This window comes from Brachycentrus maculatus, unplaced genomic scaffold (genome assembly GCF_059751285.1).
Source record: "Brachycentrus maculatus isolate JH-2025_06_01 unplaced genomic scaffold, ASM5975128v1 h1tg000326l, whole genome shotgun sequence".
Lineage (NCBI taxonomy): Eukaryota > Metazoa > Arthropoda > Insecta > Trichoptera > Brachycentridae > Brachycentrus > Brachycentrus maculatus.
This window is the reverse complement of record NW_028281075.1, coordinates 1407423-1425168: the sequence shown is the minus strand read 5'-3', so window position 1 is coordinate 1425168 and position 17746 is coordinate 1407423. Positions and strand designations below refer to the sequence as shown.

General features: G+C 30.0%; 1 protein-coding gene across 1 annotated transcript in view; it reads left to right on the top strand.

The window, feature by feature from the left end:
• Positions 1 to 3168: 3168 nt before the first annotated feature.
• spz3 (Spaetzle domain-containing protein 3) overlaps positions 3169 to 17746 on the top strand; it is a 71480-nt gene continuing 56902 nt past the window's right edge. Inside the window, exon 1 of the mRNA XM_088268697.1 lies at positions 3169 to 3330. The gene's annotated coding sequence lies outside the window, so the exon portion shown is untranslated. The remainder of the gene's footprint in view (positions 3331 to 17746) is intronic.

Below are 17746 nucleotides of genomic sequence, written 5' to 3'. Positions count from 1 at the left end.
TAATTATGGAATAATTGAGACGAGTAAAAGGCAAGTATGCAATATGTGAAGGTGTATGTCGTAAGTGCGACCCACAGATACTAAACTAGAGTAGGAGAGATGGTACCCACTTCAATAGGTCCGTCGCGACGCAGAAGATGGCATTTTACTACCATCGAGCGCGATCGTGAGCCACGGAACATGTGCGATACACTGTTTGCTACCATACAGACACACACACACACACAAACACACATATATATTATATATATATATATATATATATATATATATATATATATATATATATATATATATATATATATATATATATATATATATATATATATATATATATATATAAATATATATATTTTTTATTTCGATCCAAAAAAGATGGTGAAAATATCATTTTCCATCCCAATATCTTAAATAGTCATTACTCAATAATCATTTAAAATTTATTCAGGTACTTTATAAGATAACATTTATTTGAGGGTTTTATTAAAAACGTATTTTTTGTGTGACCTTTACAACGTTAAATATAATGATCACTATCCGAACATGGCATTACAACTAGACGCGCATGAAGCTCGCTTTCGTCAATGAAATGGAAAGTGTTACAGTGATAAAATGCTTCGACTATGACGTCTAATACACGAGAGAGAGTGAGATGGCAAACACAAGGCCAATGTGTTGGAATGAGAGGATGGACGCGAAAATTATTGCTCTATGTAAGAAGCGTGAGATTTTTCAGCTGTAATGACATGACGATACCTCCGCGACGTTTCTGTGCTCCGTGTATATCATCCTGCTTACAATGTAATTAACTTAACCCGTAGTAATTAATTGAATGCGATATGAATTGCTTCTTTGATATTTATAATGGAAAATTATAGTAATTATTTAAAGCTTTAAATTATGATTTTTTTTTATAAATTTTTTATTATAATTTTTTAACTTTTTTGTATAAAATAAACTTCACAGTATTATGATAATAAACGATATTTTATAATATATAATAATAATAAAAATATAAGTAATCAAAACTAACTAACTTTCACGCCGCTTTCCCTGAGGGGTAGGCAGAGACAATAGAACCGCCACACCACTCCGTCTTTGCAAACATTCTTCATAAATATATCAATATCCCAGATCCAAAAGAGGTTTGTCATCAAAATATATTATGTGTTGTTATTACATGTATTCAAATATCAATCGTTTTTCTTAGAACAGCTTTGGTATTTTTTGTCGGATAAATCTATTGAATCCGAAATAGTTTAACATAAACAATTTCTCGGGTACCTTAAGATTAATACGAATTTACTTAAACTAATTACTAACCCTAGTTATAGAATTGGACCTTCATTATTATCAAAATGATAAATATTTTAGTTTGAACTTGATAAATTCAGATTGGTGTGAGAGATTCGTTCGGCCAGGCAAGCCGCAAACCCGTACGAATAATGTCTCAACATCTATTTTCTCGTAAACTTCATATTAGGGTATTCCATATATTTTTTGGAACCCTAAAGGGAAATATAAATGAAAAATTACTGCTTTTATGTTAGTTAACTCATTACAATTATACTTACAAGAAATATACATTTAATAAAATATGCATTTTGAAATATGTAACGTTTAATACTAAGAATTGTCAAAGTCTTGTCAAATACAAGTCTTGTCAAATACACAATTATATTATTACTTAATTATACTAGTATCAGGTACCTACGTATTTTAATAAATTATTAATTACTCACATAATAATTTGAATTTTTCATTTTAAATTCACTCAGCTCCTTCATTCTTCATATTTTATAAGATTTCGTACATATTTTTCTGTATGTATCTTTATATGTACATACATCAATTATTTTATATCCATAAATATTATTTTTTCTTTGCTGAAAAAACTTCATTTCATTCTTTTTAATTCAATATTCAATTCAATATTTTTAAAGTATTCAATGACCTGGGGATTTCTGATTTTTTTGCTCATTGATTATATTAAGGTTTTCATATTTTTTTCAGTCCGTTTGAAGATCTATTTGTATTGATATTATAGGAGATTATTTTATGAGAGTAGAAATCAAAAATAAGACTACGGGAAAGGCAAATATTTTCGGATTGTTATAATTTATTTTCAATCTTAAGAATTTTTTAAGACTTTCAGAATTCTCTTCAGAAATGTAGAAAATTCGCGTTCCTCTGTTCAGATTGTAAAAAAAACATTCATTATTTAACAACTGAATATCGGGAATTTTTCTGGGTCTTCTAGAAGTCAGATCGCAGGAGTCAACAATGACATGTCCCGACGTATCGGGAGGAACGGAAATCCTTCCATGAATTATTTGTGGTCACAATCGCTGTCAAAATGGTCACTATGATATAGATATAGATACAAGTAGAATAATCGGATTTTATACATTTTATCAATACTTTTTACCTTATTTTGGGATGTGTATGTTGAGAAAATGATCATTTAAGTGTTTGTATAACAATCGCGAGTTTAGATGGCTATCTCATTGTTCTGTTCTCGCCTCGTGCGGGCGACAGTAAGGCACTGAAGGAGAAACCTTGAGACAATTGTACTCTGACCACTCTTTCCTGATAGCCTCAAGCAATCATAATCCGATATGCCCACCTCGGAACACGCTTCGAGCAAAACAACACCACCAATTGAAAGAGTCCTCGCGGCCCATTCTCTTTCCTAATGAAAACAATGGATATATTTCGTGTACTTCTGAGGCGTACCGTTCTCTCGTTACAGTTGATACGCTTATTTACGCAGTCTTATTTGGACAAGTAGGTACATTCCGACGGACAAATGCCTGTAAATATACCCGGACTTGTAAGAGTAACTAAATGTAACATTAATACGTTTAATTTGCCATTTCAATGGCACGGACCAAGACATTCCAGATTGTATTATACATATCCTTTCACCGCTCGATTTGCGCCAAGACGTTACTCACTCGCTCTCGTTGCGGATGATTTAAGAGTGTGCATTCTTCGCATTGTTCCGTCCGAAGGGATTTTCCCGCGCGGAAAGCCCCGCTTCCCGTTCCGGTGACGCTGCCGAATGCCAGCGTGTCGAATTTTCCGTCTGGCGAGCAGAAAAACCTTCTCCGGCGACGCACCTCCGCGGCTCGCGGCTCGACAGCTCGGCGGTCCGCGGCCCGCGCCAGTCCGCGACTAGCCGCCGCCGCGACCGCGCCACCCGTCGTCAGTCCGCTCCTCGCGCCGCGCTCCTCGGCCGATTGATGGCCAAATTCTGAAATCCATCGAAAGACGAGGTTCTGTCAGTGATGTAATCGAACAAGTGCCTTTTCGTAACATTTAAACGGAGTAAGTCCAAAGACATGTCTTTATTTTACAAGCCCGCGATGCTCTCGGTCGTTAATATGTCAAATATTTTCGTGAGACATCTCGCTGCTGTTTACTTCAGTTTTATTTTTAAGAGATGCAGTATACATTTCCCTCATTTTTACGTCATCGATTAAGATAAATTAACTCGGCTAATGTGTCTCTAAATATAAACATTGCCCGGAGTCGGCGAATCGTGATATTGACATTTTCATATATTTTAGCGCAAAATTATGCAATTTCTCTATTAGCCTAGATAAAGTTATTCGACAAAATAGCGAGAAAAATAAAAAATGTTTCGCCGAGAATCCGGACAAGCTATCAGGAACCAACAAACGTGTTTACAAATTGAGTCAAACCAAATTCATTAGCAGGTATGAAGAAAGTCACTCTCACTTTGCATTTTATTCGTTTATAAATATCAATCGATATATTTCTGATATACGATTCATCTTGTATTTAAATTAATTCAATGTCAATTAACTGTCGAATTTGGCAAATTTTTTAATGGATAAGTACCGCTTTCTTTTTAATTTTGAAAACAAAAAACAGGAATATTTTCATTCTGTAATATGACATTTGTTATATAAGAATGTTATTTTCTATTTTTCAACACTTAAAATTGATGAAAATTTCACGATAAAGGAGTTGATGACTCGAGGCTACCTGTGTGTATGTACAGGATGTCTAGTTTTTATTCTTCGTCGGATTATGTGATAATTATGCTTTCTAAAAACTAAAGGACATTGAAAAAATGCATTAATTATAGTAGGAACTCAGTGTGTGAACTCTTTGTTATGTGATTTCGTTATGCAGTATCTAATAAAAAAAAAATCATCCAGTGTTGGATTCAAAATTGGTATCAGCAGCTACCACTCCAAGTACACTAGACATCGAAATAGCTGTGATCTAAGACAAAGAAAAAAAAGTTCTTCAAACTTATTTCCGCTCTACATTAAACTATTGTAAATTTCTCTCACGGTAGCAAATTCAAAGATCATTCAAACTGACACTATTACATAAAGTTTGTTTTGTTTCTCTTTTGTTAGGATCATCATCCTTAAAAAACTATTTTTACTGTATATTTTTTACTAGATATCTGATGGTAATGACATGTATCGTCAATACATCGTTCCAATGACATAAACCAGTCGATTTGTTAGTCGAGTTAAAAGAAATGAACCATTTACTTTCAAACTTTGACTAGCAATCTTAATCGTCGCAAAAATTGTACATAATATATTATTATCTGGTATAAAAATCTTTGTCTCTGTCCGCCTCCGTAGTGTCATAGTCAGCATGCTCGGCTACCGTTCTGGAGGTCCCGGGTTCGATTCCCAAGGGGGTAAAGTAAATACAAGTGATTTTTTCACTTTAATATTTATTCAATATTACCATGGACTGGTGGAGGGCTGATCACCTTTCCTTCATGTGTAAACGATCAAGATAACACTGCTTTTATATGACACAGTGCCCTATGCACCATTGGGGTGCGGATAAGGGTATTATTATTATATTATTATAAAAATCATTAATAAGATTATCTTACATTTCTTGTAAGTACCTATTATAAATAACATTCATTATATCATCCATGGGGGATAATTTTGGCATACATTGTACAATCTTGACACCCTGTATATTATTTAGTTTTCTCAAGTGTCGAGAAATGGAAAAGGTTACAATGGCGGCATTCGAAATTGATTCCAGACAAAATATAAGCTATTAAAGGTCTTTAACCAATAACGTCTAACACCTTTACACCCGTCTTTTTATTTAGGCGCCTTTATTAATTATAAATAATTATCGGTGACTCGATAAAACCAATATCTTTGCCAAGATCCGTAGAATCTTCTCTGTACTTTTGCAAGATTTTGATGAATATATTGACAAATATATTGAAAGAGTCTACTAAATAAAACCTTTTCTCATTCCACCACAGATGGTTATTTGTAAACTTGCGCATGCTAAGTTTGATCAATATATATATATATATATATATATATATATATATATATATATATATATATATATATATATATATATATATATATATATATATATATATATATATATATATATACATATATATATATATATATATATATATATATATATATATATATATATTTATATATATATATATATATATATATATATATATATATATATATATATATATATATATATATATATATATATATATTTATATATATATATATATATATATATATATATATATATATATATATATATATATATATATATTTATATATATATATATATATATATATATATATATATATATATATATATATATATATATATATATATATATATATATATTTATATATATATATATATATATATATATATATATATATATATATATATATATATATATATATATATATATATATATATATATATAATTGATTTAAGTACTTGGAAACGATATTAATTGACTTTTTTTTTAAATAAATGGTTTTGACTAGAAGAGCTAGAATAAAAGGCACGTAGATCGATCTAATAATTTTTTATCGAAATTTTCATTATAAGGTAAATTATTTACTAGATTTTTTAATACTCACAGTTTAAACGATGATCTCAAAATATTTGAAATCTTTATGAATACAATATTGAGTGAAATGGTTTCATATTTTTTTTGTGGATAAGATGTCACACAATGTGCCAATACTCAAACAACCGGTAGCTAATGAGTTAAAAATTTACGCGCCAATGGGATATTGAATACATTGCGAATGTGTATGTAAATTCGTATGTGTTGGATCACGTCCGCACCTTGAGCAGAAATCAGTATGCTAAAATATTTTTTTGTGACTGTGAATACTATTGCCGAATACAGAAATGTCATTTCGCCGGTGAACTTATACAATTCCGAACTGTCTCGGCAGGATCACTTTTAACCGTCCCTTCCCGGTGTTGTGTACCTTGTACACATTGCTTCTTATAACCATAACATATCTATAAATATAATAAATACAAGGCTAAAATTTTTGGTATTCGTACATAACATATTAACGCATTGATTTAAAAAATAATGTCGATAATAATCAGAATTTATCAGGTACATTGGAGGTATTTTGTGAATATCGGAAACAAATTCGCGTATAAACAGCGCGTGAAGAGTTTACGGGAACCGCGACACTATATTCGCATCTCACTCTTGCATACTTGCACTGTGCAAGCGTGAGGAGCTCAAAGCTCAATGTTCTCTGGCTTGCTAGTGGGCTGGCGCCAGTAGCTCTTGAGCTTTCGATAAGAGTGGACCTGTGCTTGTTCTGTGAGCGTTGCCAGATGGTTTTTTAATGTCTTCAGTAAATAAATCATAATTATTATTATTTTTTACTTCATTTATAATTAATAAAGGGGATTAGCTATGAATGTCCATATTTTTCCGATTTGAAATCGTTAATTTTTTTAATGTGTAGTGACTACCCAACACTGGGGAGGCGCGTTTTATTTCAGCACCGGAAGGGAAAGGTTAAATACTAATAATCTAAAAATAATTTTCGTGATTCATTAATACCATCTGATTCATTGTTGTATTACTAAATCGTGCGAAGATGTGCCATTTCTCAAAAGAGTTATTCGATTTACGATTTTGTATCGGGTTGTGGTCCCGTAATAAGTGTCGCGGACTCTTAAGTCAGAGTTTCTCGGTTCGAACCCACTCTACTACAATTTGATACCTATTTCTAATAATGAGGCACCGAGGCTCACATAAATAGTATGAAATTGAAGTGTTTTTTTTTTAAATTATAGAAAAGATAAATATTTCTCTTTAACAAAAAAAATGTTTTACATGATTTATTTGTGCAACTGAATTAAATTTTACATGCAGGTATCTAATTATTCTATAATAATTTATTATCCCTGTTCTTTTCACTATAGTTTTATATTTATAATTATATATAAATATTTTTTTTATTTACTCTATCCGACATTTGAATATTCACCCAACGGATGATATATAAATTTTTGGGTGTCTCAATTTGAGATGGAACATTATTTTATACGAAAGAAGTCTGAGCATCCCAGGGCTTACGACCTGACTTAAGTGATTATTTTCACGTTCACCATTCTGCCCATTATTAAATCCTTCATGTATTTCTCAACTGATAGCGCCACTATCAGATATACTTCCAAATCTATTAAATAACTACTCGAATGTAAAAGTAATCCAAAACCTTTTCATAAATACAACTTTAAAAAATTAATCCATTACGGATGTTCAATTATGAGCGGAATTGGAATTTGTAACTAAGCCAAGCCAAATGCCACGTCGTAAGCCCTAGGATGCTCAGCTTTCATCTTTTTGTACAAAAAAAAATAAAGATATTTTATCATAAATATTACAATAAGAAACTTGTAATAAGGAAATATTGTTCAATTTGACAGTATTTGGGGGTAGTCAAAACAATTTTTCATGGGACTATATGTACCTATATGCGGAAACTTTACTCCATATAGGATTGCTCACAATGGCAACAAAGGATTCATTTAAATGATGTATTATCCACGGTTTAATTATGTTATGTATACCATTTAATAAAAACTCGTTCGATTAACACTAATTACCGTCAATCCCGCATTAATCGGTTCAACAATATTTCATTTTCTTAAAGCTCAGTGATATGGCTTCAGCTTCCTTATCCCGGGGTCACGAATCGCTGTTCTCGATTCGAGCGTGAAATGTAATTGCAAGTCTTGTCAGATGATAAACATCTATACAAAAGTCCAATTGACATTCGACTTTTGGCAAATTTATTTTGATTACGATTGCGATCTTAATTACGTGTTTATTTATGTTTAAATGTTGAGGTTTATTGAATTGAATGAAGTAAATGGTAATTTTCAACTTTGTATTTCGAAAATGTTACAAGTCATAATTTTTTGAAAAATGAATTAAGTATTCTTAGTGCTCCTGTTAACTAGTTCCCTTAGTAGCCCGAGCGTGATTCGGGCAAGGAGTTGGTATTGCATTTGACGAGCCCGAGGACCGTTCAGGTTAATCGTATACCGACTCGTCAGTTCTGCTTTGCCCGTGTAAAATATTAACCCATTTGTTTTTATTGAATAAACCGAGCACTGTTCGGACAGTCTTGTTTCGACTTGTTGGTGACGATTTCTTCATCGGCAAATTTTCTCGCCAAAATTCGTCGGATAAGTGGTTAAGTGAATACAAACGATTTATTGATAAAACATTTCCTCGTTGTTCAATATGTAAAAGGTGATAGGGCAAAACTCGGTGGTTTATATTTCAAAGGCAGCCAGAGACTGAAATTGTCGGCAGTGAATTTCAAACCTTTCTCCGTAGTAATGGATCTTAAAAAATTTAGTATAAAATTCAAAAGTAACGAATATGTAAAATTGCATCTTCTTAATCGTTTGGGATTATTTTAGAAAATTTTCTTATAAAATTCGAGCTTATTTTTTTCATAATCATACATTTAAAAGTAGTAAAAATCAAAAAGAAAAAACTTTTCCTTTTTTACCGAAGACATTTTTTTTCACTTTTAAATGAAATAGCAACTTATAACATTTTCAAAATACACAATTCAATCATATATTGACTTAATTTTTCCAAGGATAAATCTACTAAATCACTTGGTGTATCTAATAGAAGAGTTTTTTTTCATCACAAACTAATAAAAACATTATTTTTAATAATGAAGACGCATGACATTTAAATAGTTTTATGTTATTGAAATGCGTTTTTTTCACTTTATTTATTGAATGATTTGCATAAAAGATTTTGATAAAACATAAATTATACGATTCTGATTTGTATGACTTACACTCGGATATTCTGTGCTGAGAACTCGAACTATGCATACATTTTACATCAAAAACTTATTTTATTTAAAAAATTAATTAATATAAATAAAAAATTAATGATAATGAAACATAATCACACTTTGAAAAACATTTATCAAATATACGATAGTATGTAATTAACATTCTCATAAAATACCTCAAATTAATATTTTTAATTGATTATTTTCTAAAATCTAAAAAAAGCACAAAACTTGAAAAGATTCATCAGAGAATTTTCAAACGACCTTAAAAGTTATTATTTCCATTAAATTACAACTGCGAATTCTAAATAGAACTGTAAATAATTTGAAGGTTTTAAAAATTAGGTGCATGCCATTTGTACCCAAGTACTCGGCACCGGACTGCATTTCGCTCACTCCTTTCAATAACGTCATAAATCAAAAAACGTATTTTTTTAGAACGTTTTTAAAGTTTAAAAATATAATGCAATGTATCAAAAATAAATATCAAGCCACTTATTGAACCTTTTTACTGTGCAACAAATCTTTTTAGGTAAAACCTGAAGGTTTTTCCCACATTTGAAAAATATTTAGTATATTTAAAAAAATAAGTAAACAATACCTTTTATTCAAAATGCAAAAACAACACTTTCTGCCCTGTAGTGGGTAAATATTTAGTTAAAAATATGCCGCTTTTGCTGGGATATAGTACATTTTTTGGGCATTCCGAAAACATGCACAAATTGAAAAATGACGTTGTTGAAAGGAGTGAGCGATTTGTCGGAGGTGGCCCGGTGATATCCCAATCGTCATTATTCAAATCGTAAAGGGGTTTTTATAAGAAACGTGATTTATTAAAAGAAGATAATGAGATTGATTGTTTGTAAGAAATAAGGTTAACTGAGATATCTCAGCAGTGAAACAGTTTATTTACGCAAAGAAATTTAGTATTCTTTGTGGCAGTCTTTGTTCTATTAAATATATATGTATATATTGCTTATTTGTACTTATTTGAACTTTATTAGATATGTACATAATTATAAAGTGTACGAATTTATCACAAGTTTTTTTTTTTAATTATCATATATCCCCGGAACCCACTTCATATTAAGGTTTGTTACTAAAAGTGACCTGGATGCGGAAGGCGGAGGATCGAAGAGGATGGAGACTTATGCGGGAGGCCTACGTTCAACAGTGGACGGACAAAGGCTGATGATGATGATGATGATGACTAAAACAAATTATATTCAAATATCATTGAAATAAAATTTAAAGTAACTTCTCCAATCATTTTGACGAATTATTATATATATATATTAATATAGATTACGTAAGCGTAAATATTGTTTCGTCTAATTGATTAAGAAAGTTTCTTCAGAAATAACTAAGTTTTTTACTAAAACAAAAGATTCAGCTCTAAACAGTGCCTCGACGGTCCTGATCCCCGTCCAGTCTCGTATATACACATACCTTTATAATCCGAGTATTTTTAACGAAAAACTTCCTTAAACAAAAGAGATTATGATGTCGGCAATGTAACTGCATTTTTATTGGCGCTGATGTTTTACATATTTCAAAATACTTTCATGTTTAAAAAGACGCTAAAATTTCTGATTTTGTGTTATGATGAAAGAGGAAATATTTTTTCAAAAATTCTAGACACGTTCTGTGATCCATGTTTTTATTTCGGCTATAAAACTCACGACATATTTTTATTTTGACGACTCTTCATGTTGCGCTGTTAAAAAATATTTGGGTAAAAAGGTACACCATTTTTTTTACGTGTCATTTAAAATACATTTTTAAACAATACACCAAATTTTATTTTAATGTTAAAAAAATAACAACACAGAAGTATGTAGCTTCTGTGTTGAGATTATGTATGTACTCTGCTATTGAATTACGATATTTATCAATTTTCAATTGAGAATAACAGGAAAAATGCTACAATGATTAAAGAAAACACTTCGTTTTTTACCACTTGAGTTTTATTATAGACTACATGTTTCAGAAGTTAAACTTCCATCATTATATATATATATATATATATATATATATATATATATATATATATATATATATATATATATATATATATATATATATATATAAATATATAAATAAATATATATATATATATATATATATATATATATATATATATATATATATATATATATATATATATGTATATATATATATAAATATATATAAATATATATATATATATATATATATATATATATATATATATATATATATATATATATATATATATATATATATATATATATATATATATATATATATATATATATATATATATATATATATATATATATATATATATATATATATATATATATATATATATATATAAAAATATATTTATATATATATATATATATATATATATATATATATATATATATATATATATATATTTATTTATTTTAAACTTCATGTACAGAAAATAAAAAGTACATTGGCGGGCTTATTGCTAAAAAGCAATATCTTCCAACCGACCAAAGACGGACTAGTGATATTGATCAAAACGTTTGATACCATATATAGCCGTTTGCAATCAGTGGGCAGATAGTACTTGAACATTTAAAAAAACATAAATTACAAATTGACATTTAAAAAGAAACATAAATTAACAAAAGACGATAATGAGGAGGGCAAAGGAAGAAGGGAGAATAGGGAAGGAGGTAGAGGGAGGAGGTTTGATCGACAGTTAGGATTCTAATGACAGATAGTAATGTCTCAGACGTTTTTAAAAGTTAATACATATTATTGTCTGATGTAATAGATTTTATCAAAAAACTAAAAAACAATTAATTAACAATTAGACAAAAAAGTATTCTAGGATTCTAAAGATAAATAGGTAGAATTCGGTAGCAAGTTTAAGAAAGAGAGGAGGGGTCAGGGGAGGAGGAGATGGACAGTTAGGGTTCTAAGGTAAGATAATGATGTTTCAGGCGTTTTTTGAAGATTAAGATAGAAGGTGCATTTTTTACATGTAGAGGTAGTTCATTCCAGAGTCTAGCCGCTTGGACAGTAAAGGAATTACTGAGGAATGCTGTGTTGTGGCAAGGAATGGAGAGTGTTCTCTCTTGGGAAGAGCGAAGCGATAGACCATGATCAGAAAGGTAAACGAAGTTTTCTACAAGATAAATTGGTGCACTGGGGTCGTGAAGAATGTTGTATAATAGGGCAAGAGATTGTGAATTTATGCGTTGATTAAAATGAAGCCATTTTAATTCAGTGCGACAGGGTGAAACATGGTCATATTTCCTTAAGTTAAAAATAAAGCGAATACTATGATTCTGAAGACGCTCCAGACGATTAATAAGTTCCGTATATATATATATATATTTATATATATATATATATATATATATATTATATATATATATTTATATATATATATATATATATATATATATGTTATATATATATATATATATTTATATATATATATATATATATATATATATATATATATATATATATATATATATATATATATATATATCCATATATATATATATATATATATATATATATATATATATATATATATATATATATATATATATATATATATATATAAATATATATATATATATATATATAGTTATTCAAAGTATTGTCAACGTTTAAATCCTTTGTATTCGTTTTTTTTTTTATTTCCGCTGAGTAGAATGGATTTGTAAAGTTTATTTGCTCGTTAACAATTCAGTTTGCAAATAAAAGCTGAGAAAATAGCCAATTGCTTCCCATTCAGCCTACGTGTTTGTTTGAACGATCGCTTTCCACGTTTCACAATGTAAAACTGTCTTGGAATTATTATTACATTACACTGACATACAACGCTCGTAACTAGTAAATAAACATTATTTGTAATTGTTCGCACTTCATTGTAAAGACTAGACGCTATCTAAAGTTTATTTCAAGATTTTTTTCTCATAACTGCGTCGGAAGATATTATTTATGCATATATAAAAATGTGAAAAAAAGTTTAAAAAATATTTTTTTTCCATACTACACAGTAATAAGAGATTTCTAAACAAAATTTTGTGATTCATTTATCTTATTTCTTTCTTTTAAAATTTTATTATTATCCAAATGTCAATTCGTAATAATTTTATTGTAATGAACTGACGATGGAATGATTTTTCGAAACCGGTAGTCACGAATAAGTGTTTGTAAAAGTGGTATTACACAAAGTAAATAATAGATGATAAGGAGAGTGTTTTATTACCATACCACAAAGTAATCAATGCTTTTAATATACAAAAAAATACTTCCACTCTGTTCAATGTTCCCTAAGAATTTAAATTAATTCAGATTGATTGTATTGACTCATATTCCTACAAAATAAAAATTAACATTACGTTTTTCGCATTACTATGTATAATTACAGTATCAAACAGATTAATTGAAACAAAAAAAATGTTGTATTTTTCGTAAAAAGTTTTGTAAAATCAGTTATTTATTAGTTATATCACTAATTAATACTTAATATGATCTCACTTGGGCTTAATCAAAGATTTTACTATTCTTAAGTTAAGGTTTTGGCACGTGGATGCCATTTTTTCGTCTAGAAACCATACTTGCATTATGGACAAATTGAGCTTTTCCACCGTAGAACAATCAATTTTGGAGAGCCGATTCTTAAAGATTGCCGATAGATTTTCAATTAGGTTTATATCTGGCAAAATTCTTGACCAGTCTAACACAGCTCATTTTTTGTGTAAATTTTTTTCGCTTTTCTGGATTCGTGGCAAGGGGTTAAATCCTGTTGAAATATTCCATTACCATTTGACCTTAGAGGGTGTTGAAAATACGAAAAAAAGTTTTGTTTCAATTAATCTGTTCGATACTGTATAATGCATTACGTATTTGGCAGGTATATTTTAAATGTTATGATTAAACCCCTCAATGACCCAAGCTGTATGGTTTTTATAAAAGCTTCAAATGACTACGACTCCACAATCCTGACATTTTTACCTCCATGGTTGTAAGACGTTTTCATTACTTTCTAATTCACGGAAAGCTCTTTTTTGTACTCATACGATAATAATAAATCAAAACTCCGTTTTAAAATTCTCTCTAGAACACATCGCGTCATATTATTGGAATACGTTACGTGTAAGGTCAATCTGTGGTATCTACTAATAATACTTAGCATTGAAGAGACGAGTTAAAATTGGTTATCAAATAAAACACTCTCACAATATCCTTGATTTATATTTCAGGCGCACCTAGAATTAGAAATTGTTTGAAATAATTTCAATCAGATTTTTTTATTGGAACACAGTTGAACTACGGTTCTCCGTGTCGATCAAAAAAACGTTTTAAATAAAGATAATATGCTGATGTGCAAGAAACGAATTACGCCTACCGTTGTTTACGAACGAGACGCGTAACATTTTGGTCGTTTCTTTTTGTATTATTCGTTGACATCAATGATGTCCTGACTTGGAAGCCAAGAAGTGTGAAACTCAGGAAGACTTATGTCTCAAAATTATTCGTGATTTTACAAGTTCAAGAAGAGCAGCTGCCTTGAAGCAGAAATCAGTAGCTAATTTTTCAGTCAAAACTAATTTAATATTGAAGCTAACGATGGAGAACCTTTTTCGCAAGCGGGTCAAATATGATTTTTTATTAAAAAACATATATAACGGATTACATAGGTTAAGTAATTAAAACAAATGCTGATAAGCATCATTAACTGCAAAATTTGAATAATAACACTGGCCAACAATGATTTTGTAACTGAAATTTTGATGACTGATTTGGATTAAGTTAATCATTCTTATTCAAAGTCTATACGGTGACAACCTTGTATCAAGTCAAGTTTTGATGTCATATCAGTTCAGTCATATTATTTATTGTATGGATTTGTATGGACGTATAATCAATACACTAGAAATTCTCGTTAAAATTTTTTCACGTATTTTCAACATTGAATTTTAAATCTCAATTTTGTCAAATATAATATAATTAATAAAAATAAATTGTTTCACAGTCGGAAAAAAAACACGAAAAAATTTGAAAAAACACTATTTCGTAAACAATGTACTTATCACTTTTCTTTTTGTAGTATTTTCTTGGCTCATAAATGCTCTAAGTATTCCTTTGAATACGCATCTTACATCAGATAATATTTAGACCAGAAATGAGTAAGGTCAGCAATAACTCCCCTATTTACCTTGCCTACTTAAAAAATAATACATTCCTTTGACAAAAACAAAATTCTTCGACTAGCAAGAATGTAAAGCTTATAAGCTCGAAAATTTACGAGCGGGATTATTTCAATTACTTGATATTTATATGCAACATAATTAATTTAATTGGTCGTTGGAATGCCCGAACAGATTGAACGCCGCGGAGATTATGGGTATTTAAATAGACAAATATTCGGATTCGGTAGCCGAAATACCCAGGCTTTTAAAATCGGAATGACGGCGATTATTTTCATTAATTGTTCATGAAGTGGATTACAATAATCCGCCGCCAAACTAGAATGCAAACTTGATTACGGTAGTATCCGAATTTCGGCATTTTCTTACAAATTTACATGCGGCTAAGGTATAGCCACATTAGCATTAATTTGTTGGCGACAAGCTGAAAGGCATTTATCTTGTAGCAACATTCCTAATACTACTCGCATGCGTCACGTGTTAGGTACCTCTCCGCTGTATTATACGTTATCAGCTATTCCGAACTCTCATTTCGAACTACCTACCCACATTTTTACCATACATACACCATACCTTACGCTGTTTTTGAGCGATTTTTTGTTTCTTTAAGGAATAACCCGCGAAGCTACTAATTTAAAATACTTGTCTGCAAGTAGGAAAGTAATGACAGGGAAGGTTATTATGAAAAATATCTTTCTTATTTTTATTTTACATCTGGCTTGAATCGAACCCGCGACGCCAGTTTCGTAATCGAGCGTCTACCCAACTACACCACGGTGCCTGCCTGTTTAAAATACAAGAATTCAAATGAAAATATAAATCAATGTTGATATCTCAATAAATATGTATGGGTATATACATTGCTCGCGACCTGTCATTGTGTGGTTTAAGTAACCACTTTATGCATTGTGTAACATTCAAAATTCTACCCATGATTGACAAGCACACTACTCAAATTTTGGAAGTTGTTTTTATTATTCAATAGAAAAGTTCAACTGTATTTTACATACTTCGTCGTCAATACCTATGGATATTGATAAATAAGCAAGTTTTTTTTTCTAAAGGAAACCATCATTAAATCTTTTTTGATTATTTATTTCAGATATTTATATTATATTAAAAAAAAAACTCTTAATGTAAATTACTCCGAAGTGGGACAAGTCCAGAATTTTCTAATAAAAATTTGGACACAGTCAAAATATTGTGAATGATCATAATAAATACTTAAATTAATCATAATAAAAATAATAATAAAACCCTTATCCGCACCCCAATGGTGCATAGGGCACTGCGTCATATAAACGCAGTGTTATCTTGATCGTTTACACATGAAGGAAAAGTGATCAGCCCTCCAGTCCAGGGTAATATTGAATAAATATGACAGTGAAAAAATCACTTATATTTATTTTACCCCCCTTGGGAATCGAACCCGGGACCTCCAGAACGGTAGCCAAGCGTGCTGACCATTACACTACGGAGGCGGACATGATAATTTCATAATTTCAAGTATTTCAATTTCATACTAGAAATTAATCATACTATTTTTTAAACGTTTATCTAGTTTCAATTGCTGTTTGGATTGGAAACAAATATATAATTCAGATGAAAAGATATTTTAGCCAAAGCATTTTATTAAATGGTCTTACTTAGCCTTAGTATTTCAAGGAAAAATTAATTTGCGAAAACAGATTATGAGTAACGAATTTCCATGATTTGAACCTTCAATATAATTTTAATATTGATCAATAATTTAACAAAAATATGTGAAGTGAACAAATTGTTTTCTTTTTAAATGCTTGTTGCATATAAGATAGTAAGGATAGGGAAGAACATGTGAAAAATACATCACAAACACCCAGACTAATTGAAAATGAATATTTATTAAATTCATTCTACAACTGGCGGGAATCGAACATGTAACTCTGATTTCGCAGTAGAGAGTCTGCCATGGCTTTTCATCTTTTTCTTTATGCTCTGCAAAAAAGAAATAACTGTACTATTCACTTTTTATGGGTAAAATTATGGAGAAGTAATTTTCATTAGGGTGCAGTTGTACTCAATTTTAAATGATTTTCTGCTATAAAACATTTAGTCATTAGAAAATTGTATTTCGCAATCAGATTATAAATCTGATAGCGAAATACACCCGCCGTATAACGAGTTCCGTTACACGATTTGATCATAAGAAAGGGAACAATTTATTATAATAATGCTAGTAATTTCGATACCAAACTACCGCATACCTCAAGTCTATCTCATATACTGCAGCGGGCTTTAGTAAATATTGGTAGGTAAGAGAAACACACTGGCGCTGACCTTCACAGCGCCACTATCATAACTAGATTATTGGCATTTATCTTGAAACGATTGTAATCTTACTGAGAA